This window comes from Antedon bifida, chromosome 7, assembly GCF_963402885.1.
Source record: "Antedon bifida chromosome 7, ecAntBifi1.1, whole genome shotgun sequence".
NCBI classification, from domain to species: domain Eukaryota; kingdom Metazoa; phylum Echinodermata; class Crinoidea; order Comatulida; family Antedonidae; genus Antedon; species Antedon bifida.
The window spans coordinates 24,727,896-24,752,536 of NC_136232.1; the positions used below are offsets into that span (position 1 = coordinate 24,727,896).

The 24,641-nt window shown below is 31.8% G+C and overlaps 1 long non-coding RNA gene across 1 annotated transcript; it reads right to left on the bottom strand.

The window, feature by feature from the left end:
• Positions 1–1,946: 1,946 nt before the first annotated feature.
• On the bottom strand, positions 1,947–24,613 carry LOC144848830 (uncharacterized). Its single transcript, XR_013613935.1, has 3 exons — positions 24,564–24,613; positions 13,442–13,658; positions 1,947–2,690 (listed from the first exon to the last, which is right to left on the bottom strand). It is a non-coding gene; the product is annotated as an uncharacterized LOC144848830 (long non-coding RNA).
• Between the last annotated feature and the right edge of the window lie 28 nt (positions 24,614–24,641).

Genomic DNA, 24,641 nt, shown 5'->3' on the forward strand with positions numbered 1-24,641 from the left:
CAAAAATTCAAACAATTTTAATGTTTACATTTCAATGGCCTCTTAAAAGAGGCTATTGAATTGTAAAAATCTTATATTGTTAGTATTTTATTGCATTCATTTATTGTTTTAATACATTACATAGCCAATATTATTAAATATTCAACACAGCCGGCCTATATAGTAAAATAATACAGCGGAGTAATAGATGCTTTACAATCAATCATTTATTGTAATCTAAAATTTATTGAAAAAATAATGAGAAATGCAAATTTGAGCAAAATAACACAATTGACTATGACATTAGCTGACAGTAGCCTACATTTGATTTCTTAAGTACTAGATACATTGATGTCGTAAAGTCATATGGCAATTGTATATGGTAGCTGTATTATGTAAAATTTTTTCTTAAGCTCTGTCTACACTATCAAACTTTATGTGACAAAAAAATGTGATGTGCCCAAATATGGACATGTATTTTCTTTTTTATCTTTTCTGTTTCTTTTGTAAGTATGTTTCATATGGACAGTTTGTCTGAAATAAAGTTGAATTGAAATTGAATATCACTAACATATTTGGGAATATCACTACTATATTTGGGAATATCATAACCATATTTGGGAATATCACTACCATATTTGGGCACATCAAACTTTTTTTGTCAAATTAGTTTGATAGTGTAGGCAGAGCTTTATTCATAAAGTTTTTAAATAATTATTTAGTTAGTTGCATGAAATAAACGAAACATATATTCAGGAATTGCATCAAAAGGTGAGAAATTCTTCTTCAAGTTTCCCACGCAGATTTTCTTTTTTTTTTCCATAGACCTAGTATGTGCTTTATAAATTTACATATTATGGAATCAGCAGATGCACATAAGTTAACATTACTACAGTTTATTGGGAGATTTTGTTGAATTTTGTTTACATTATACACTGTAGGTCTGCAGTACTACACATTACGTACATAGACTTACTACATCATCAATTACAGATATAATATTTCAGAATTCTCTCCGGACAATGAATCAAATTATTTTTATTGAGTATATAATTTGAAAGTATATTGAATTTGATAACAATACAACTAGCGTTGATGTAAGGCCAAACCAGGTGTGATAAACAAATTACTGCGATTTGATAAAAATGTGTTTTGCTCACTTCTGAAATAATCTGAGTCACAGCTTGAATGTAAGCTTACACTACGGATCAGGAAACAGAACGTCTGAAGTGAGTTTATCGCCATCGTGTCTGGAGAGTTTTGCCTGTTCATATCTCACATTAAGCATGTATAGCTAGTATATCACCATGCAAGTGCTGCTGCGTATTACGGGGATCGAGTTTTAAAAAAGCAGCCATGAGGTGTTTGACAGGATGAGTAGTAATAGCAGAGAGATGGTTGAAAGATAGTGGAGGATCAAGATTGTGAAATATGGGGGTGTGAAGTATGGCTATGACACGCCATGTATGCCAAAATGTTTTTCATTTTAGAATAGAACAAAACGTTGTATAGGCCCTAGTCTCATCTTGATTTATTTCATATCTACAGTCAAACATGTGTTTATAAAACAATTCAAGTTACATGCTGAAGAAACATATGATCACCACGTAAAGAGTAAAGCAAGGACGTAAGCGCACTGCAAGTAATCTAACCAATCATGATGCAATGGATCTTTTAAACTGTCGCTTGTGATTGGTCAACTCATCTGCGTTGTGCCTACGTTGTTTTGCATCCTAGTGGAGATCAAGCTTTAAGCTCTGTCTACACTATCAAACTAGTTTGACAAAAAAAGTGTGATGTGCCCAAATATGGTAGTAGTAATATGCCCACATATGGTAGTGATATGACATCATCATGTCCATATATGGGCACATCACATTTTTTTTTCACATAAAGTTTGATAGAGTAAACAAGGCTGAACAGAACTCCTGTGTTTTATGCTGCCCAATAAAAAAGATAGCACAATGTGTTTACAGTTTTTTTTTATTACCTTTCCTAAAATGTTATATATGTACATGTCTTGTTTTAACTGATAGCTACAAAATAGATTAATTAAATCTTCATACAATTAGTTATGTAAGACTAGGCTGTGCATCCCTGGTCGTGGGAACATCCTGCACAACTCTATTATCCCATCCCTAGCCACTTGGAGGTTGTACATATGTAACCGCATCCCCATTCAATGTGCTTACAACAAAAGACATGAATTTAATTAATCTACTTAATTACCTATGAAGAAATAAGTCTCAACATATGTTTGAGTACCCTTCACAAAACTTAAGCTGCCTTCATAAATTAAATAACACTTAAAGCAGATTTTTTTTTATAGCTGTTCATTTATCTTTGTACAGAAAATCAAGATGGATTGTAAGCAATATCTTCTATGGGCATTTGAAGGAAATGGCTACAGATATCTACAAATGAAATGGTTATACACAGTGCCTCTCAATTTTAAGTTGGAAAGGCTATTTTGTACATTGTTTTTACACATTTTTGTACATACTTTTTTAACTCTATACACAAGATCACAATAAATCTGATCTTAAAATAAGTTTTGATTGATTCTAGTCTCGATCTCTAACATGGTTTTTTTAATCGGCCATTATGCAAACAAGTTTTGAAACAATACTCTGTATTCAACATGTTGAAGAGATAGACTTGAACCACTGTCTTTGTGAACTCTTGGTAGAAGTATTTAGTATTCTGCAAATCTGAAAAATATAAAAAGAAGCATATTATGTAAGACTACATAATTTAAATAGTTTCATGTAGACACTACACATGATACTACAATTATTCAGCATAAAATTTATCGTACCAACGCAATTCAACTCGGTTTTACCGTAGGAAGCCCCAAGATTTCCCACGGCCAACAAATTTCGGCAAACGTAAATTAAAGAGACAACAGGGAATTTTAGCTTTCAACATGCCAGAGTTTTAGAAAACTTCCTGCCTTTAAGAAATACTGATCCTAGGTTTATACACTTAACCAAACCAGACAACTAAATCAACTTAAAAATCTGCCCTACTTACGACTTATTATGACAATTGTATATAGTATATTCTGGGGAGGATCCAAAAAAAAAAACATTGGAGGCCTAAAGGTTGAATTTTTAAAAGATACATAAGAATGATGTTTTTAACACTTTCAAACACCTTTGATTGCCCGATCACTACACTCTACTTTTCATTGGTGTCACAGAGGCAAATCCAGTGTGTTAAACCCCTCCCACCTTTTGGATAGCTAAAATTAATTTATGAACTACTTTTTGATATCTATTTTTAACAGACTGTAATATTATAGTCTGTCAAAAATAGATATCAAATAGTAATTTTAATATTATTAAATATATCTGTGTTTGTTCTATTATTACACGTTAAGACATTTTAAACTAAATTAATACTTTTGAAGCAATGCCAGGGATATACTGTAAATTACAGATACATAACAAAAATGAAGACTATGTCTTGTTGTTTGGGGAAGCAGGGGTTTTTTCTTGGAGAACTGTTTGTAGTGTCCTGAGCCTGGTAGGTGGGCCATCAGAAGCAGTGGGGGAGGGTTCTTACTCACTTCTGATATTACTACTGACTACCTGCATACTCAATTGAACCAAGTAATTGTTAAACCATTAATTATTTTCGATCAGCCTACTGTACATCCACAAAAATTATAATTTCCGCAAACATTACTGTACTTCCTCACATGGAGGTAGGACTTGTCAGTATGTTTAACATTTTATATATATGATAGTAAACCTAATAACAATAACTTTTATTTATTTAGTGAGTTAGTTCAGTAAGAATAAACAAAGCTGCAGCTATTTGAATTGAATATACATTAAATGTAAAGTGTAAAGTGAAATACCTCGGAGCAAAGTGGCTACTTAATGTGAAATGTCATTCTAAATGTGTAACATTATTACATTCTTCTTCTTCTTCTTCTTCTGAAATAACCTTTTTCTTAAAGACATTAGCTGCTGTTGACATTCGTAATGTTTTTCATTTTTCTGCTTTTTTCTTTTAATTTAGAGATCGCCATCAAAACAGTAACCAGACATATACACATACAATGTTTAAAACAAACCCAAAACTACATAAGAAATAATGAATTCTTTTCTAAAGCTCTGTCTACACTATCAAACTTTATGTGACAAAAAATGTAATGTGCCCATATATGGACATGATGGTGTCACATCACTACCATATTTGGGCATATCACTACCATACTTGTGCAAATCACATTTTTGTTGTCAAACTTAAGATTAAGAAGTACAGTATTATATAATTATACACAAAGCACTGTAATATGTGTAACCACAACTATAATTGAAACTAATTCAAGTTAAAGAAATGCTTTCAGTTTAGTTCACACTCATTTTATATAAACAGATTCAACACAATTACAAATCTACTTACTGCAGTATTTTTTTATCCTTAAACCTGTATATACACAATATTTAGCAAGCTTATAATCATACACACACTGTTCATTATAGTTACTGGCTCATAAACTGTTGTATATTAAAAAACAATTAAAATCATGAGTTATTGCAGTAAAAATGTACAGTAGTTACTGCAGTAACTGCAGTAGAATAATTTTGACATGATCCCAAGACAGCCAGAAATAAGTGTCAAATTGGAAAAAAAGAAAATCATTCATTAATATGTATATTTTATACAGGAACTCTATTTTTAAATTTAATCTACACTGGTAATTGTATTAGTTTAAACTTCTTTCAATTCTATCTTTTATTATGTACCATAATTGTTTTGTATGAGAGCTCTGTATTTTTTTTAGTGTTTTACTGTATATTCAAATGTCAAAGGGAATCAGTTCTCCGAATTTCTAACTAATTGATGAATAAATATATCTTTTATGTTATACAGTTGTCTGAATTGGGAAGTATTGAGTTGCATACAGTCCTAATTTGCATAAAGTTATAATTTGCATACTCTCATAATTTGCATACAGTTATAATTTGCATACTCTTATAATTTGAATACTTCTTAATTTGCATAATCTTATAATTTGCATACTCTTATAATTTGCATACTCTCCTAATTTGCATAATGTCTTAATTTGCATACTCTCATAATTTACATACTCCCATAATTCACATAGTCTTAATTTGCATATTCTCATAATCTGCATAGTCTTAATTTGCATACTCTCATAATTTGCATACTCTCATAATTTGCATGTCACAATTTACATATCTTAATTAGCATTGTAATTTGCATATTATAAATCCTACAGCATTCAAACTGTAATATAAAAAACAAACTCTAAACAATGTAACACTTTTAGACAAAAATAGCATCACAACATATTGTAATTTGGCAAACATGTGGCGTCATTACATACAAAATTAATGTTTGAATTTAATGCAAAATATAACATTTACCATTTCACAAGTAGGGCATAAAATGTAAACATACACATTCAACCTTTAGGATATGAAATTACAGATTGTATATAGGTTACATTAGACACAAAATAAAACCAATGCAATACAATATTTTGTTGAAATAACAACAGTACTGTACATAATAAAACATAAACAATAAAATTATATATATATGTATATACAATTTCTTTAATCATATATATATATGTATATGTATATACATTTTTTCTAATCATATATATATATGTATATACAATTGTTTTAATCATATATACAGTATATATGTATATACAATTTTTTTTAATCATATATATATATGTATATACAATTTTTGTAATCATATATATATCTGTATATACAATTGTTTTAGTCATATATATATCTATGTATACAATTTTTTCAGAAACAAATCTTCCAATTATACTCTAGCTTATAGAACATTAAAATTAAAACTTTTAAAAGTGACCTCTGACCTTTATATAAAGTGCAGAGGTACTTTATTTCCCCTCCTGGGACACAAGGCTGAGTTTCCTGTGACAATCATACTGCTGTAGGCTACTCACCATTTATTTAAATTCGTTAAATTTTTAAAATTTTACTTTATTGTATTTTTTTACTGTTTTCAGTATTTTAATTTTGTAATTTTTGTAATTTTTAACCAAATAATAATTTATAATTTAAAATTAAATTCCATCAGTGACCTCTAATTAAAGACCCTTAAGGTTCAAACACTACTGTTATCACTATCATAATTTCTGTTAATCCTTACGTATTATTATTAAAAACATTATTTCACGATATGCATATTATTTAATATATTATTTTATTTTTCTGGAATTTTTTTTTTAATGGGTGCTTGGACTTTAGCCTACCCTATTCTCACTATTATTCATTGGTGGCCAAATAAATATATTATATATATACATAAATAGATGACTAGGCATATCAAAGAAAAATTGCTAATACAAAAAAAAAAATGGGGAAAAAATATTGTCTGGATGATTAGACATGAATGATGTCATATAATCCAGGAATGTTGAATGGAAATCCTTTTGTACTTATGATGAGTGTGGAAGCCATACCTTTTCCTTGATTTTCATTTTACAATGTTTCTTTGTAGATATTGAAAAATAATCACTTGTTTAATACTACAAGGAGCTATTATGGAACTATAACAACCCTTTCTTAAATACTATAAATATGATTTTACATATTTTAAAATATCTTCTCTCATTCACCCATTAGATACATATTTGTCTGCAGTTGCGTGTAACCTTGACACTGACAGTGTTAAGCCCTGTCTACACTATCAAACTTTATGTAACAAAAAATGTGATGTGCCCATATATGGACATGATGATGACATGTCACTACCATATTTGGGCATATCACTACCATATTTGGGCACATCACACTTTTTTGTCAATTAACTAGTTTAATAGTTAGTGTTTTGTATAGCTCCAAACAAACTTGCAACTTAAGGTAGAATATGATTGATAGCAATAAATGTTCAGACATTTCAACCACAAGCAATTATAATCATATCCTAATGCTCAGGTCTCATTAATTGTGTGCCCTAAAGGCTAGATTCAAGGGATTTTAGTTTACAAGTTATATGTTTTCCACATCGCTATATATTCTTTATTTTAGCGATTTTAGATGCTTCTTTGAGCAGAGAAAATTGACCATTGAATATTACTTTAATGATGGAAGAACCAATGCTTTATGATACAAAATCAACCATTCAGGTTTGTTTAAAAGTCAATATATCATTATTAGGTATACCAGTCGTAAATACCTAGTAAACCGGCACTACTTGCATTTATATTTATAAGTCTATATATAGTCTCATGACCCAATTCAGATTTTATTAAATTGTATAAACGTAATAAAAATGAACAGCCTGCTTCTCTATATTTCCTTCCTGTGTCATAATGCTTCTAATCTCTAAATACGCCTTCCACATCCCAGTTCTGATTCTCCAACTTAGACATCAAACAATATCTTTTATCCCCTTGAGTGGTGTTTTCTAATGTACTTCTTTTGTGGTCTGTTAAAGTTAGTTTTACTAATCCTAAAGTATGTGTATTAGGCACGTATACAATTTTAATAACGGTGTATAGTTTATGAATTCTCAGTATGACAGCATTTTAATACTAACAAATTGGTAATCCATAATTGTTTGTTAATAACATTCAATTAAAACAGGAATATTTACAGATATTGAGGGACCATGGCAAAACCATTCTACTGCAGTTACCGTCTGGTAAGAGAGATTAGAACCCAGTATCTTCTGTTTGATATGCTAACATCCTACCATTAGACCACTGAGCTTTTAATGGTAGGCCCTAAATTGAAATGCATTTTGGGTGATTTAGAAACAAGCAGTGGTGTAACACAGCAGGCAAATGCCCCTGGTTTAGCACTCGAAAGAGGCCCTCCAAAATTGTTAGTTGGATTGGAGTTGCTCATGCTCTGGGGCCTCTTAAGCTCTGGGACCCCTTAAGCTTTGGGACCCCTTAAGCCCCAGGCCCCTTAAGCACTGGGGCCCCTTATGCCCTGGGGCCCTTAAGCTCTGGGTCCCCTTAAGCTCTGGGACCCTGAGTTTAGCCAGTGAGCGTTCATAGCCGTTACACCACTGGAAAGAAGAATTCAATGTAGATAAACAAGACTTATAATGTAGAGACTCAATAAATCAACCTGATGGTATAATAGGATGTAGGTAATCGTTCAAGCAGGCCTTTGATTTGCGGAAGCATTTAGAGAGGTCCCTGGCTGATTACTTCACCTACTATACAGATTAAAATCTACAAAATAATAATGAAAGTTATGAATATTATAGATATGAATAAATTTCCCGCCAATTAACGGCTGTTGTGAAACTACATGTACAGTAACAATCTCTCCTTAAAAGTGATTTAATGCCTAATAAAAATCCTAAATTTATTTCTAAATAATAGGTTGTAAACTTGAACCAGTCATGTAGGCAAAGTGCTTTAAATGCTTTTTAACATAAAATTTTGGCAAGGGTCACTCGCTCCATGAGTCTGATGAAACAAGTCTTTTCGGAAAGAACTATTAACTGTAGGTCCGTCCAGTGATGACCATGTAAAGATTAAAGAACCTAGTACAACCTTTGAGAAGGGACAAAAACAAAATAACGCTGCAGCCTGTTTAGCTCACACCTAAATCCACGCCTGATAAATAAATTAACATTATATTAATATTTTGGCCTTTTTTTTACTGACCACTCAATCGGTCCCGGTCTGCAATGAAACTTACCACTCACCTAGTTAAAGCCACCTAATTTAGAACTATGCTTAATCTTAATAGTAATAATACTATGCTAAACATGCAGCATGTGTTACGCATGTCATTCATGACATTACCTTCATCTTGTTTCGCATTCGTACCGGTTAAATCATAACTTATTAATAACACAATTAATTTTGACTTAAACTGCTGCAGTAGCAGAAGATCTTCAAAACATTTTAAAATATTAAACACTCATTATATTTATTATATTTTTTTCAGGTGATTTAATATTACTTGCTCTGTCTCACATTCGTTTATATTATGTCTGAGAATTGTAGAAGACGAAATAAAATAAAAGTACCTTGTAATCTGTGTCTGTCGGTACCAATCGTTTCATATTAAGAATCGGTGACCTATGACTTTCGCGGTTAATATGACCATTAACAAGGGAAGTTGTGAGGTGCATTATTGGAAGTTGTTCGTAATAATTTGTAATGTTTATGACAGATTACTTGCCATGTTCATTGCTGAAGAATTTTTTTTTTTACATCATCAGACGAGAAAAAAATTGTTTGTCTGTCTATGTCTGAGATATTACAAAATCACTCTTTATAATTACTGAACTTGATTTGTAAAAATATCAAGAAAGTCAAGTCAGTAAAAAGTAAGCATAATTAAATTTTTTACTGCATCACGTAAGCTATGATGAAAAATGGACAAAAATATTTAGAATATTAAATATACAGAAAAAATTAATATAATCATTTTTAAGAAGCTTTGTTTAGTAATGGTGTTCACTTAGTAATTATAGTTGTTGGTTGTCAACTCAATAAAATTAAAATTAAATTAAAATAATTCAAATTTGCAGTTAACTGATAAGCCAAATAAATAAATAAATTGGGTCCATATATTGATGATTTGGGGATTTTGAAAAAAAAAATCTAATCAAATTGTTGATAATATGCAGAATTTGCAGACTACTATCCTATAATATTCTCGCATTAAATTAGAGTTGAGGAAAGCAATGATTTTAAGTTTTAACAGCTGAACACTATATATCTATGATGATCTTTTTTCACATAGTTTGCAATGGCACAATGTATATCAGCTGATCAAACAGCTGGTGGCATGATTAATTACTAATAATGGTAAAACAATTGATTACTACAATAAGGTAAAACTCTTCATCGTTGACACTTGACCCCAGTAACCCATCACAGGTATGTAGGTAAATTGAATTGTCAAATATGGCAGAGGATGTCATTGACATACTGTATGTCATTGACATACTGTATTATAGTATTGACATACTGTATGATGTCATTGACATACTATATGATGACATTGACATACTGTATGATGTCATTGACATACTGTATGTCATTGACATACTGTATTATAGTATTGACATACTGTATGATGTCATTGACATACTATATGATGACATTGACATACTGTATGATGTCATTGACGTACTGTATGTCATTGACATACTGTATTATAGTATTGACATACTGTATGATGTCATTGACATACTATATGATGACATTGACATACTGTATGATGTCATTGACGTACTGTCATTGGGTTACTGTATGTTGTCAACGACAACATACTGTATTTCATTGACATACTGTATGTCATTGACATACTGTATGTCATTGACATACTGTATGTCATTGACATACTGTATGTTGTCATTGACAAACTGTATGATGTCATTGACATACTGTATGATGTCATTGACATACTGTATGTTGTCATTGGCATACTGTATGATGTCATTGACATACTGTATGATGTCATTGACATACTGTATGATGTCATTGACATACTGTATGTTGTCATTGACATACTGTATGTCATTGACATACTGTATGTCATTGACATACTGTATGATGTCAGGACAGGAAAGAGAGAGAATAAAAAATCGAAAAGTCCATAATGCCATCCAGACACAAATTTGGCATAAAACAAATAGTTTTTTGTTAAAAAAAAAAAGCACTATATCGCCAAGCAACATAGTACAGTACGTTATCTTGTAATCTCGCAGCTGCTAAATTGGTTGATGACAAAGACACCAGACGCTTTGTTCCTTTTGGCACTTAATCCCCAGGAAACTGCAGAAGTTGCTAGGTATTTAATCTTAATTCACTTAATGTGCAATATTTGATGCAGAAGATAAGCTTTTATTATCTCTTTAATAGTAATAATAATAATAATAATGTGTTAATTTATATAGCGCAAATTCTATATATATATATATATGTTCAATTTCGCTTCACATTGTTACCCCAGGGCCGTAGTCACCAATACGGTTGGTAAGGTTTCAACCTGACCACTTTTCCTCAGGGGCCTTTGACAAGCTAGAAAATTTAATTCTCGTGGCTACATCCCTGATTTAATATATTGTAGTAGAGATGATGAATGTGTGATTATTAACAACATACAGTGTTAACCTCAAAGTTACTAAACTTTAGGAGTAAGATTAAAGTCAAAAAATTCTCACAATGTAAACATCTTTTCTTATTTATACTTATAGTATTCAACTTTTGGAAGTGTGCCATTGCACAGCTGGTACGATATCCTGGTTTGCATACAAAATATAAACAACATCTTCACATTGAGTGCTGATAAAAAGTAGGCCAAACAGTTTTTGCCACCATATAAATTACAAAAGTAACCTAAATATTACAGTAGAGATAACATTTATTTTTTTACGTTGGTGGGATATTAGTTTCTAGGTTTCTATGTTGTATTGACAAGTTCAGCTCTAAAGAAAACGATTTGGAACTCTGGTCTGGTTTGAGAGTTCCAGTTTTCCACTAAGGCGCAGGATTGGATCTGGGTGATTCTCAAGAGTGCATGTTTCTGAGCATGTGCAGAATAATTTTCTGACTTGAATGTGTAGTCACTTGGAGTATCATGAAAATGGGTGGTCAGCACAATTTATAATACGCATATAGTCATAGAAATTAAAGCGGTGGCGTAATGGATGAGCGCTCACACCTAAATTAACCCATGGGCCTCAGAGCATGAGCAGCCCAATGCAACTACCCAGTATTGGAGGCCACTAGCAGTGCTAAACCAGGGACGTTTGTAATACGTCATAAAAAATGTCAATTTGAATTGGGGTAATGGCTATGGGCGCTCACGGCTAAACCAGGGACGTTGCCCCTGCGTTACACCACTGATTAAAGCTGTATTATTTCATAACATCGATTAATTCTTAAATCTTGGCATAAGAGCCATATGGAAGCTTGTCACCTTGCCAATAAACCTTCAACCATGACATGAGGAAGATTTTGATTTATTTTTCGTTATAAATTGTAACAACAACACATAATACCAAGGATAATGTGAGATTCTCTACCTGATAATACTTAAAGCTCTACGTAAAGCTATAAGTTAAGAAAAAAACAAATTTGATATTTTTGAGTAATTTGATGATTATTATATCTTACATTACAAGTTGAATTAAATCTATCTTCAATAATATAGCTTTCACTGTAAAATCATTGACAGAGAGATTCCAGAAGTATCTCTACTTTTAGTATAGATGAAATTAACAAATTAAATTTAGCGTAAATAACAGAAAGAAATAAACGCACATTTAGTCTTTATAATATTAAGACAAAATGTGATATCCAGCTAGCAGTGGTAATAGCAAGATTTGAACCCGGGCTCTTGGATTGGTAAGTAAGCATGTTAACCACCACGCTACAATGCCACTATGATCTTGTTTATGTTATTGCTTAATAAAATACATATATAATAGAAATTTAATAAGATTTATTTAATGTAGGCTTACTATAGTAGTTGTCTGCCAAATGTTATTAATTTAAAATGTAAAAAATAAGAAGAGTTTTAGAATGCATGCCATTGTCATAAAAAAACCTATAAATAAAGATATAAATTTATTTTACATGTTTACAACATGAGCCTGCTCTTCTTTATTTATTTCATTTCAGAATACGTCATCCATTTTGACGTTTTTCCATTACCATGACAACAGGTTAAATTTAGTAAATCAGTATGGTTGAACAAACCCAGTTGTTACAGTTGAGTGAACACAAATGAAGTTTATATTCCAAAAACCTACTTCTTTTCAAAGAAACTGCTCATCTTCAAATAACACATCCACACAATTGTGATTTATCAACTCTTGTACCTTTTCAAAATAAATTTGACTTTGGCTTATAATACAAACAATGGATCAAAAGTCCATTGAAGAATACAATCCATAATAACAGGTTGGAATAGATACGCCTAACGCCTACACGATCCAAAATAGCTCATCTACCCACCTGCAACCCATGTGTTAACTCATAATTCATTTAATAATGAATAAAGACAAAATAATACAGTAAACAATAAGAAACGAATAGAAGGAGAGTAGACAGACACAATAAGATTAAAATTATTTTTTTAAACTGTCATTTTCACGTCATTTCATTTATTCCGTTAAAAAAATAAACAAAAGGCCTAGAAAACAAATAACAAACGAAATGAGTTCAAAATCCAAATGACTGATTAACCAAAAAGCGAAATGAATTACCAAAATGGAAATTGAAAAGAGTTATACAATTATATTTTGAAATACCTTAAAATTCAATAAAAAAAAGGCCCCTAATAGGGCTGCAAGCCAATATGACTGGATGAATCAATGAATCCCCCTTTGAGCTTTTAAAACTAGAGACCATTAGTGGATGGTAAATAGGCCTAAATCAAGAGTTTATATACAGTTGTAGGCATAATGATTGTTGTTTACAAAAAATCTTAGCACAATCAACACTTACTAACTAAATATGACATTTAGTTTGTTATCTTAACGATTATTGGAACAAAAGTTGTCCTTTTGCGTAGGCTGACAGTCTTTAGTAGTGGGCCATTTAAATGACAATATGTGAAATGTCTTTCTTGAGTGAAACTGTTAGCCTTTCATATGACGCAGGCTTCTTTTTACTTTGAAATTCAAAGTTAATGATAATATTGTATTGTACGGTTGAGACCAATCTGAATAAAAAAAGAAAAAAGAATAAAAAACAATTGCTTATCAGAAATTAACTTTGTCCTGTCCTAATTTAAATTTCTAAGATAACTACCATAAATTGTCCCTCATACATTTGAAGGGCTCTTCATGAATAATAAATATATTTACATTATTACATCTGCTGTTTGACAGATTAACCCACCTTCTACAATAATTACCCTTCTAAAATTCATCACCTTTAAGTCCCACATTTCAAACATTTTTTAGATCTAATTTAAACTACATTTAATTTAAAAATAAACACTATATGGTCCAATTGCGATAACATTTTTTTTTTAAACAGTTAAAAATGTGAAAAACGATTCTAATAATTTAATCGGCCCACTATAAACCCCAACATGCATTGCGCGTGGATATGCTGACAGCACTCGGAAGAGTAGAACATAAGTGGAGAACATTAGTCTGCAAGCCACAAGAACAATGAGCATTTACTCTATGTAGCGCCCCTGGGGGTGGGGTATGGTTCGGACGACTCCTGTTTATCAGCAAACCCACTTTTTCCAGTCGTAAATACGAATTTCACAGATATTATTATTGTTTCCTTTTTTAGCCTGTTTTGTATCTCATATCCTACAGTATCCAGTGAACAGTGGGAATGCGACTTAATATTTGTTTTTACAAATCGTGAACAAGGTTTTGCAAATCATTTGAGAAACTCCTGAAAGCCTGGATGTGTAATCCCAGCAGAATAGACATCTTTAGTATCTTTCTATTTGGATGAAGATTTACGAATTGTTGATAGATTTCACAGCGTCACTAACTGCACTGCTGCTAACTAAATAAATAGGTGTTTGGCAGACTGCTTTGTGTATGCAATAAACACCCGATGATAAGTATGTCATTTGTAAAAGTTAACCTGTATATACAGATAGAAGATTTATAACCTCCACTTGTAGATCCAAGTTAAATAGTTACCAGGGTCCTGTTTCTGCTGCAAACAAATAACCGGTTTAATAACTTTGTGAATAAATTAATCCCACTTTCTTTTAACAGAAACAGGACAATTTTTTAGCAACCGGCTAAATGGAAGTGCAAACATAACGATTAAAAACACCCATTCAATTCGGTGTTAGAACACCATTTAACCGGTTATTGCTGTGCAACTTTTAGCTGCAACACAAAATAATGGTTATTTGATTGACAATCACTGACATTGTGTCAACTACACTGCAGTAAAGTTTGAATTGACCGCCAGTGCCCATTGCATTTTGGGTACTGCTACTAGTATACGACCTAAATAGACTATACCTAACTTATAGGACCTCTAGGCAAATAGGACCTAGAATACATAAAAGTATACTATAGCTAAATTATTTTTTCCACATATCAAATTGTTTGACGCAAGAAATGATTACAGTATCAAACTTTAAATACATAGAACTCTTCGATCAGCGCTACAGTATTTAGGGGACACCCCTATTAAGGCTTGTTTAGCTAATGCGGACGATAATAATCAGCTATAAGTAGATAAGCATACATTAATAATAGTGGGGCTCAACTGTATTTTACAATATGAATGACAGGTTGTCCTAAATAATAATATTACCTCATTGCATGAAAACAATAAAATCACGTTTTCAGACTTGGCTCAGCCTTTATTTATTAATACCTTATATCAAATATTACAAAACATGTTTTTTATTCATTAACATAATATAATGTCAAACTTGAACAAATTATGAGTAATGTTTGAACATGATTAAATTACATTAGACTTTGTCACTTAATGTTTTGATAGCAATTGTGAAACTTGTTTTCAGAATTTGAGAATGATAAACAATAAACTTTCATTGAACAGGGAGAAAGAATACAATTTCCAAGCCTATAGCCACAGGGTTTTTTTTGTAGGTTACGAAGAACCCTCTTTTTCCTGTGTTATTTCAAACCAGCAGAGAAGAAGCAGTGTCAGTAAATCGGCCTAATTGACATGGCCAGAGCTATTAATAATAGTTCATTCTAGAGCATAACCAAGCTCTATCTCTCCATCCAGAAATCAAATTCCATCTAACTTTAGGCCTAAAACATCTTTACGGTCATTCATTCATTCAAGATTCAAGTAATTTTATTGGTTTAATTTAAAATGGAAATTCAATTTTCTTGGCAGACAATAAAACAACAAGAAAAATACATCAAATTGCACAAGGCAATGTTCATTAATCTATTTATAGACCTATGTTAAAATATACTGTTAAAAATACTATTAAAAATGCAGATTGCAAAAATTCATTCCCCATCCCATAGTGCTTGCTGATGCTCGCGCTTTCCCCTTTTTGAGTAAAAAAAATCCTGGCTGCGTCAGCTTTATTTGTTATGTTTGAATCTGTAAGGAAATTAAGGGCTGACAATTAAAAGTGCAATCAACTTCAACAGGTTTAATAAGAATGCCAAGATAAAATTCCCTCTTGTTTCAAATAAAATGATTGAATTATATATTGTTCATAACTTTGTAAGTTTTTTAACCTTTTGCTATAGTATAACTGAAAAAAAAACAACAGATGCCTTGAAAAAAATGTTATCCCTAGTGGGAGGGAGTTCCAACTGAAGTTATAGATTTGCCTTTTTAGAACCAGCCTGGAAGGTGGCATGGTAGAAGTTTAGAAGCAAAATGAAAATATTTTTTAATAAAAAATCTTAAGCTTATGGAAGGAAAAGCTTAACTTGTAAAATGTGTGGTCAACATTTACTAAACTAATCTTTTTATGAGGCAAAAAGTAAAAGTGTCAATAGCTAAGGTTGGATGATTGACACTGGCATTAGGAAGCAGGCATTTACAGCTTATCACTGCGCCATCATGCTAATTAATGCTACTATACCGTACCATACTTACAGTAGATGCATTTTTCATTCATTTTTTATCATTTGAATAAACCAAATTGGAAAGAGGTATGGACTCATTCTTGTTGTCTCTTTTTAATTTAGTTTATTGAAACTTTAAGGACTTGCACGGTGTTATGGCTAGTTTTAAGGGTAATTTTTAGCCAGCTTGGTTAGTTTTACCAAGACTGGACAGGCAGTGGTCGGTAACATTAACAGTTGGTCTTTGGTTAATTCAAGTTTCGCATTCAGAATGGACTTTTCTGGTCAATATAGTCGGTGACTCTTAATTTAAATCAAGTACAATCTCTTAATAATTAATTGCGAATAACGATTAAAGTTAATTAAACATTAATAGGAAGAGTTACAAGGGCATAGATTGGTTTGGGACAAGGGAGGTGCATATCTTTGGAAGGTGTGACTAAAGTTTAGAAAAATGGAACAAGATAAATGACATACTACAAGCACTGCTATACCAGGGCGCTATAAATTAAAACTCCATGTTTTAACTCTACTACTTTCATGATTCAACAAGCTTCTTCTACCTATGATGTAAATTAAACTTGTTATCATATTAATTTAATAACCAGTGTCAGGCTTAGCCAAGGGCATCGCAAGGTCATGGAGTGTCCCTTTAATTTCTGCAGAATTAACTCTCTCCCTTTTATGTCTCCAAAAACAGCCACCGGGGCATTGGATTCCTTTTTAACTGAACCTTCCATATAGAAACGCCTCCTCAAGATAGCTAAAAATAGCCCCATATTGGCTACTTATTGATAAACAGTCCCTTCTCTCGCGAGGATGTTAACCTTTTGATTTCCCCATCCCCTGTAACCAAGTTTCAGTGAAAGTACCAGGCACTCTTTACTTTTAACCGCTAACCTTAAATACCCTCTAACCCGAATCTGTCATTCAGTACATTTCTGAATTCAATAACTTTCCCTTCTCAGCAGATCCTTCAAAGATAACCAACACATACTATCAAACGTTAGTTTGGAAAAAAAAGTGTGATGCACCAAATATGGTATTGATTTACCCAAACATGGTAGTGTCCATCACATTAAGTTTGATAGTGTAGACAGAGCTTGAAACAAATTTCTTTTCCATCAGAAAATCTGGATACTAACTATGCATAAATAACCAAAAGTACAATACAGTATTATTAATGAAATAGGAAATTTATTCAATCAATCTTAATATAATTATTTAAATAGTATAGTAATTATTTACCGTGATAACTAATAAACAACATAATGAAAGAACATAATTAAGTAATGTTCCTTTACATTTATTACGACATGTAATGTTTTCGGTTGCAGTGGTACCCTGTGGGGAATTCCCAGTATGTTATTATAACATAACATGTTGTAATGTTATTCTTTAGGGAATTGAACACACTTAAAAAATCCACATAAATCTATCAAATTACACTATGTTATGTAATAGTCTATGGTATCATGTGTTACTTTTGTTCAAAACCAACCTAACAATGCTATACCTTTTGTTAAATATTTGTTGTTTCATTGTGATGTGCCATAAAAATAAAATAACCAAATATTTCAAATTGTATTTTGGATTACCAATAGTCAGGAGACATATTGTCATTTTTTTTACTATAAACAAATAGCGATTGTGAATATTAGATCATATTTCAATTCATATTTAAACAAATTGAAATGATTTATTAGAGATGCTTATTAAAGCAAATTCAAAAGGGTATAAGTTGTGATAACATTTTTAAAAGTTTACGAAAGAGTCCAAAATTAGAATTTTGATTTTAATTCATTTTTTCCCTGATGTCGAACTCATGGATAATTTTGGATATGATGATTTTATGATCATATCAACCACAAAAAAAAACAAAAATACATTCTTTTTATTGTAGGTACAACCATTACTTCTACATAGTAGCATTTAAAGCGCATCATTCTTCCCTTTTGTCGCGGTAGAAGCCTTGTAGAGGACATTTCCGATTTGCTAAAAAACATTGAAGAAATTACTATTATTATAAATTAAATTATTTTAACAGTTCTAAACTATTACAGATTTGTAGTTGGTAACCATTGGTTTTAATATATATGGTAATTTTTCTCCATATACCATTTATATTTTAGATGTATTTTCTGTCAAATCATTTATATACGGTATATAATTTGATTTTGTACTCAAAACGTGTAGGCCTAATTGATTATCCCACACACTAGTAAGAAGCTTTCGAATTTGTGACGACGGATGACCTAGGAGCAAGCTAGCTCAGGTCAATCGATGAGTCGTCAGTCGTTGCCTGGACTATTGAGGTAGGGAGCGAAGAAGCATATCCCAATTTCTTAGCATGCGCACAATGGATTAACATGACATACTTATTTACTCATCGCAAATTGACAGCTTAATATTTATTTTACATATAGTACATTTTTATATCTGGAACGAACATTGTTTATAAAAAAAATCCATATTATCAATGACCTTTTGATAGTGTAAACAAAATTGATATATAAAATATATGTATGATTTGGAGTTTTCTTAACATTCTATTTTGATGACCTTTTTGATTGGCCGATTGTTACAACCATATTTTGTACAACCTCCTTCCCATTTCTTTCTTTAACTGTGATTACATTAGTCTAGGTACTAGATGCCACTTCACTTTATATTGCTAAAATTTACAAACGAAAATCAAACACTGACTGGTGGATAAAAATATTTCTTCAAAAAAAACACCTCTCGACTTATTGACATAACCATTTTAATTATTGTTCTTTCTTCAGAAATAATGATTTATTATCAATTATTTTTAACAATCAGTAGTAGACATTTTGTGTAACATGAATATAGTCTGGCCTACTCTACAAAACAAAAATATAATCATAAACTAAACTATAGTACTGTACATATTCCAGGGTAGGGGGCGGTATTTCCTTAGGTCGTAGTGACCCGGCAAACATACTCTAGGGACTTGGCACAAGTCTATGACTACATTTGAGTACACTCTTTAGTAGTTATTAGTTTGGAACTACTATAGCTCCACCAATATCCGTCTGTCCGTGTAAATCTCTTAGGAGAGAGCGTCATCTTAAGCAGTTCAAAGTCATCTCTAGAATCTCACCTGTTTCAATAATTGTTGTTGGTATTTATTTAGCGCTGTGAGACATGAGTTAACAGTGCTTTATAAATGTTTATTATTACATTATAGGTAGGTTTAGGTCTTTGGTTTTTCCCAATTACCAAATTAGCATATCACATCAGTAGTTGATGCCTTAAGTCAACTGACAGCGTCATTTGACGAACCGTCTCAACGGGAGAAAATTAAACATGTTTAAAGTTCTCCCGACGATCTAAAAACTATGGCCAATGCTATTTCAAGAAGACTCGTCTTGTCGGGATTCAACTCAGACAACACCGAAGACTCAAGATGTTTCGTCAAGCCTCGTCGTACGATGCTGCCTTTAGGCATCTTTCTGATTTCTAGATCAACCTATATACACAAACAGCCAGTTCTGAGAATAACCATCATCACTCCTAATTAACTAAAGTACACAAATTAACCTTCTTTTATCATTTGTTAACTGGAAACTTATTCTTCCTTTTTATGTAAGAAGTAACCGATTCATTAATAACGAATGAAATTAGCCTTTTCATTCCACTAAAGGTAACAATTGTATTCTAACCTGAATAATAGACTTAAGCAAAACAAGTGAATGCATTGAAGTATTAGATCACTTATGAATGCTTTCACTTAATATATAATCTATGATTCATTATGTTGCCTATTAGTAATCAATTAATAATTCATAAGTTATTCTTTTTTCAAGTAGTCTATCTTGAACTGTATGACACGCCATGTGTGCCAAATTTTAATGAATAAACCAAATCATCATCTAGAACATAGACTAAGATGTATACTAACTGAGACTGAATACTCGCAATCATCAGAATCGTCCGGTTCTCCGAATTCATTATTAGTGTTATTGTACTATTTAAAATTGCTTTCTGGAGGTGCCAGTGTGTGTATGTATTTTAAATGAGATGCAAATAAATCAAATCAAATCAAAAGCAAATCAAAACCAGGCATTTTGGGCCGGCCCAAGCATGTATGGATTTAGTAGAGTTTACATTACAATATATAACTAGATAACAACATATGTTTTGTGGTTGAAGTGGTTTAGATAATAAATAATTAGTGTTAAACTGGCATAGAATTTAAATCTGAATGATGGGTGTCTAGGGGTGCCTCAAAGGTGGAGTTCAACTGTAGCTGTCATAGATGGATCCAAGGGACGCCCTTATCAAAGGGACACTTTCTCGTGAAACAAGGGGAAAATATGTTTCAACACTATGGCTAAGGGGATACTTTGTTTGGTCCTAAAGGTGTTCCCTTTAAATAGAGGCTCTATTGTATGTTCAGTAAAATTTGCACAGAAAACAATACAGCATTATTAATGCTTTATAAAGGGTCAGCCCTCCTTTCCTATTCTTGCTCGTGGCTAGAACACACAGTAAATTAACATAGACAAGTATAATCTGACAGCAAGTGAAAGCAGTCACTAATGACATTCTACAAAGGTTTCTCGATATCCAACCATATGGTTCGTTTATCGCCTATGTCAGCAATATTCTCTGTTTGATCTGTTCACTCAACCGTGTCATTAGACGGGGGATTACCCACAACAAATTAAAGGTCACATCATGTCGTTTAGTTAACATATGGAATATTAGCGTTAGTACTTACGGAAAAACCAAAACATCACATTACAAAATCGTGATATAATTTATTAGACCATAAGTTCCACCAACTTAAAAAACTCTGATATTTATGGAAAATTAATATTCAAAAATTAATGTTTAAAATATTTTTGTTTATTTATGTGAAATCAAATATTAAAGTATTTCTGTAATTACTGAAACATATGTGTTTGAAACGCACCTGTATAAACAACACAAATCACATTATTAAACAGAACATGTGTTAATAGATTATATAAATCAAATAAGAATATAAATAAACAATTTAACAACATCCTTCCCTTAGAATATGGATAGGTAAGTGCCAAGTTATGATTGCGACACTCAAGTAGTTAATTCAATATAATAAAAAGACACAGTAAAATCCCTCTTTTGGGGCACCTCTATTCAGGGGACACTCCAATTAAGGGGACACTTTCCTGTGAAACAAAAGAAGGGCAGTATATGGTTTAACCAGGGATCGAATTGTAAAAATGTGTTAAACTCACTGGTTTAACACAACCAACCCCTATTCAGAGGACACAACTATTAAGCTCTGTCTACACTTTCAAACTAGTTTGACAAAAAAGTGTGATGTGCCCAAATATGGTAGTGATATGACATCATCATGTTCATATGGGCACATCGCATTTTTTTGTAACATAAAATTTGATATAGGGGAAACTTTAGCTTTAAGGGGAATCTTTGATGGGTCCTGAAGATGTCCCGTTAATATTCTATTTTAAAGCTGCTGTAGAATATGCATTATCCGCCTCCAAATAAGGACCATATTAGGACTGTGGTTTATTAACATTGTGGTTTTTTTTAAATAAAAGATATATGTTTTAATGAAGGACCAGAGTCTCAAATTGGAAGGAGGTTTTAACTGAAGGGTCTCTAACTGGAGGGAGGTTTTAACTGAAGGGTCTCTAACTGGAGGGAGGTTTTAACTGAAGGGTCTCTAACTGGAGGGAGGTTTAATTGAAGGGTCTCTAACTGGAGGGAGGTTTTAACTGAAGGGGTCTCTAACTGGAGGGCAGTTTTTAACTGAAGGGGACTCTAACTGGTAGTTTTAACTGGAAGAGTAGATATATATACATGTAATGTTCTCTACTCTGAAATAGCAACAAAAAATTCAAGGTTAATCTCAAATTGAAGATTGTTTATAATCTATGAAACCATTACAAATTATGATAGAATGAAAGTTAATGTTTCTTAATGCGAGAGTACAACTTTAATTATCAATTTCACTTTTTATTAGCTTTCTTTTCCTTAGTGATTTATATTAATTTTACATCAATGAATTCATATTTCCGCTTGATTTTAACCCATAATAATAATAATGATATTCATTTTAAACTAATGAAGATAAAACACTATAAACTTCAATAGGCTAATTGAAATAAATGTTAGTAATAATGAGATTATTCTACATTAGAATTTGATATGAAACTGCGTTTACAGGCGCTAACCTCCGTTCTAAGCACACTTAAGCTGATTATTATCATTACATAATATGATGAAATCATTAATTATATAATTACGAAAGTTGAGTTAAGAAAAACAAAGCTTTATCAGCCAATGAAGTATCATATTTTTATTTAATTTTTTTTTATTAAAACTTAAATATCGCATACAAAATGAATTAGGAAAGTAATTTTTAAAAGGTGTATGATTCTGTTAATAATTAAACTACAGTAGTTTAACTATTAACTGCTTCTAACAATAATCTAATGTTCAGTTATGAATATTTTCGTAGCTATTTGTGTGTGTTTTCTGTATCAGCAGCCTCTAGGCTATGTTTGGAAACCTTGTACAGTAAAGGCCAATAAAAAATATAGTCAAATATAAACAACCTACAATGATAAATTCACAATAGTCAAGGACAAAGATTTGTTTTAATTATTGAAAATGCTCATTTGAGAAGCCTCTTTCCCCCATTATTATTTAAAGCTGTGAACAAAATGTAAATGTAATATAGAGGGAGGCAAACATCTTTTTAATTACATCAAAGAAGAAAAGGTTATGTAAATTGTGATTATTTTATGGGTGTATGCTGAAGATTAACAAAAAGTAAAAATGCAGTAATTTTGTAAGTAAAAGTGCTTTATATATATATAACAATTTATATTAACCTGTTAAAATCCGGTGTATCATCATTACAGTTATGAACACCTAGAAATTCATTTTATTATTCAAATTTCAACATTTGTATCGCAGAATTCGTAAAACTAACAACAATAATAGGTTAGGTTGGCTTTACGGTGTCTGATCATTTCAGCCGCCAGTCATTTCGGCCGCTGGTTATGGAATTACCAAATTCATGAAACGCCAAAAAGGACAAAATATGTATTGTTCATTTCGGCCGCCAGAATTGTAATTTTTCTTGAATATGTATGACATGTTAGTGTGTTAAAATGTTAATATTTTTACTAAAGACTGTATTATTAAGCCGAATTGGCGGTCTTCAATTCCAGAAACAGCAGCGATATTTATGGCGTGCACATTGCCATCACTACAGTGAATATTAATGATATTTCTTTAATAAGAAGAGGTGATGCTGAAGTTTTTTTATGTGCCAGTCAAAAACACTTTTATTCGTTTGTTTTACATTTATTATATTCATAAAGAAACACATTTTTACAAAGCACACGCATCTTCGAGACCTGTAAAATAAAAAATCAATACTCATTTTGACCAAAATATTCAGACGGTAAAATACTGTAATATAACTTTAAATCTACGGCAAAAACAAAATGTATTTAGCACATTGCACAACTGATCTCTGGTTTAAATGACCAAAGTTCTCTGTGGCGTTCCATAGACTTGGTAAAGTTATTTTTTTCACTGTATACTGTACAGTTATTTCTGGCTATTTCAATTTGGCGGGCCATACCTGACGGCCGAAATGATCATGCCATATTTTGTCCTTTTTGGAGTTTCATGAATTTGGTCGTTCCATAACCGGCGGCCGAAATGATTGGCGGCCGAAATGCACTGTGACCGGCTTTACTTACTAAGTTACCATCATCTTTTACTCGCTATTCATTGCCTAGAGGGAAGTCCTAGAGGAAAGATTTTTTTTTTGGCGAAGTTTGATCTTAAAATCTAGACTAGACACACTACAGCAGTACACTGCCTTTTAATTTTACCTAAGATTGAGACTACTAACTACCCTAGCCCTACCTATCTAGCCAGCAGCCAGGCTACATAAACTACATACCTACACTTGCTAAACCTAGCCAAGGCTACAAGAATTTTTCATGGATTCCTTTATCATTTCTAATCATTCTTATACCGAAATATTGTTATTGTATATCTTTTAAACCTACCATTAATTCAAAACTAGGCCTCCACCTTTCCTTCTCTCTCCAGTTCCACGTTGCTAATGTTTACATGATATGTAAATA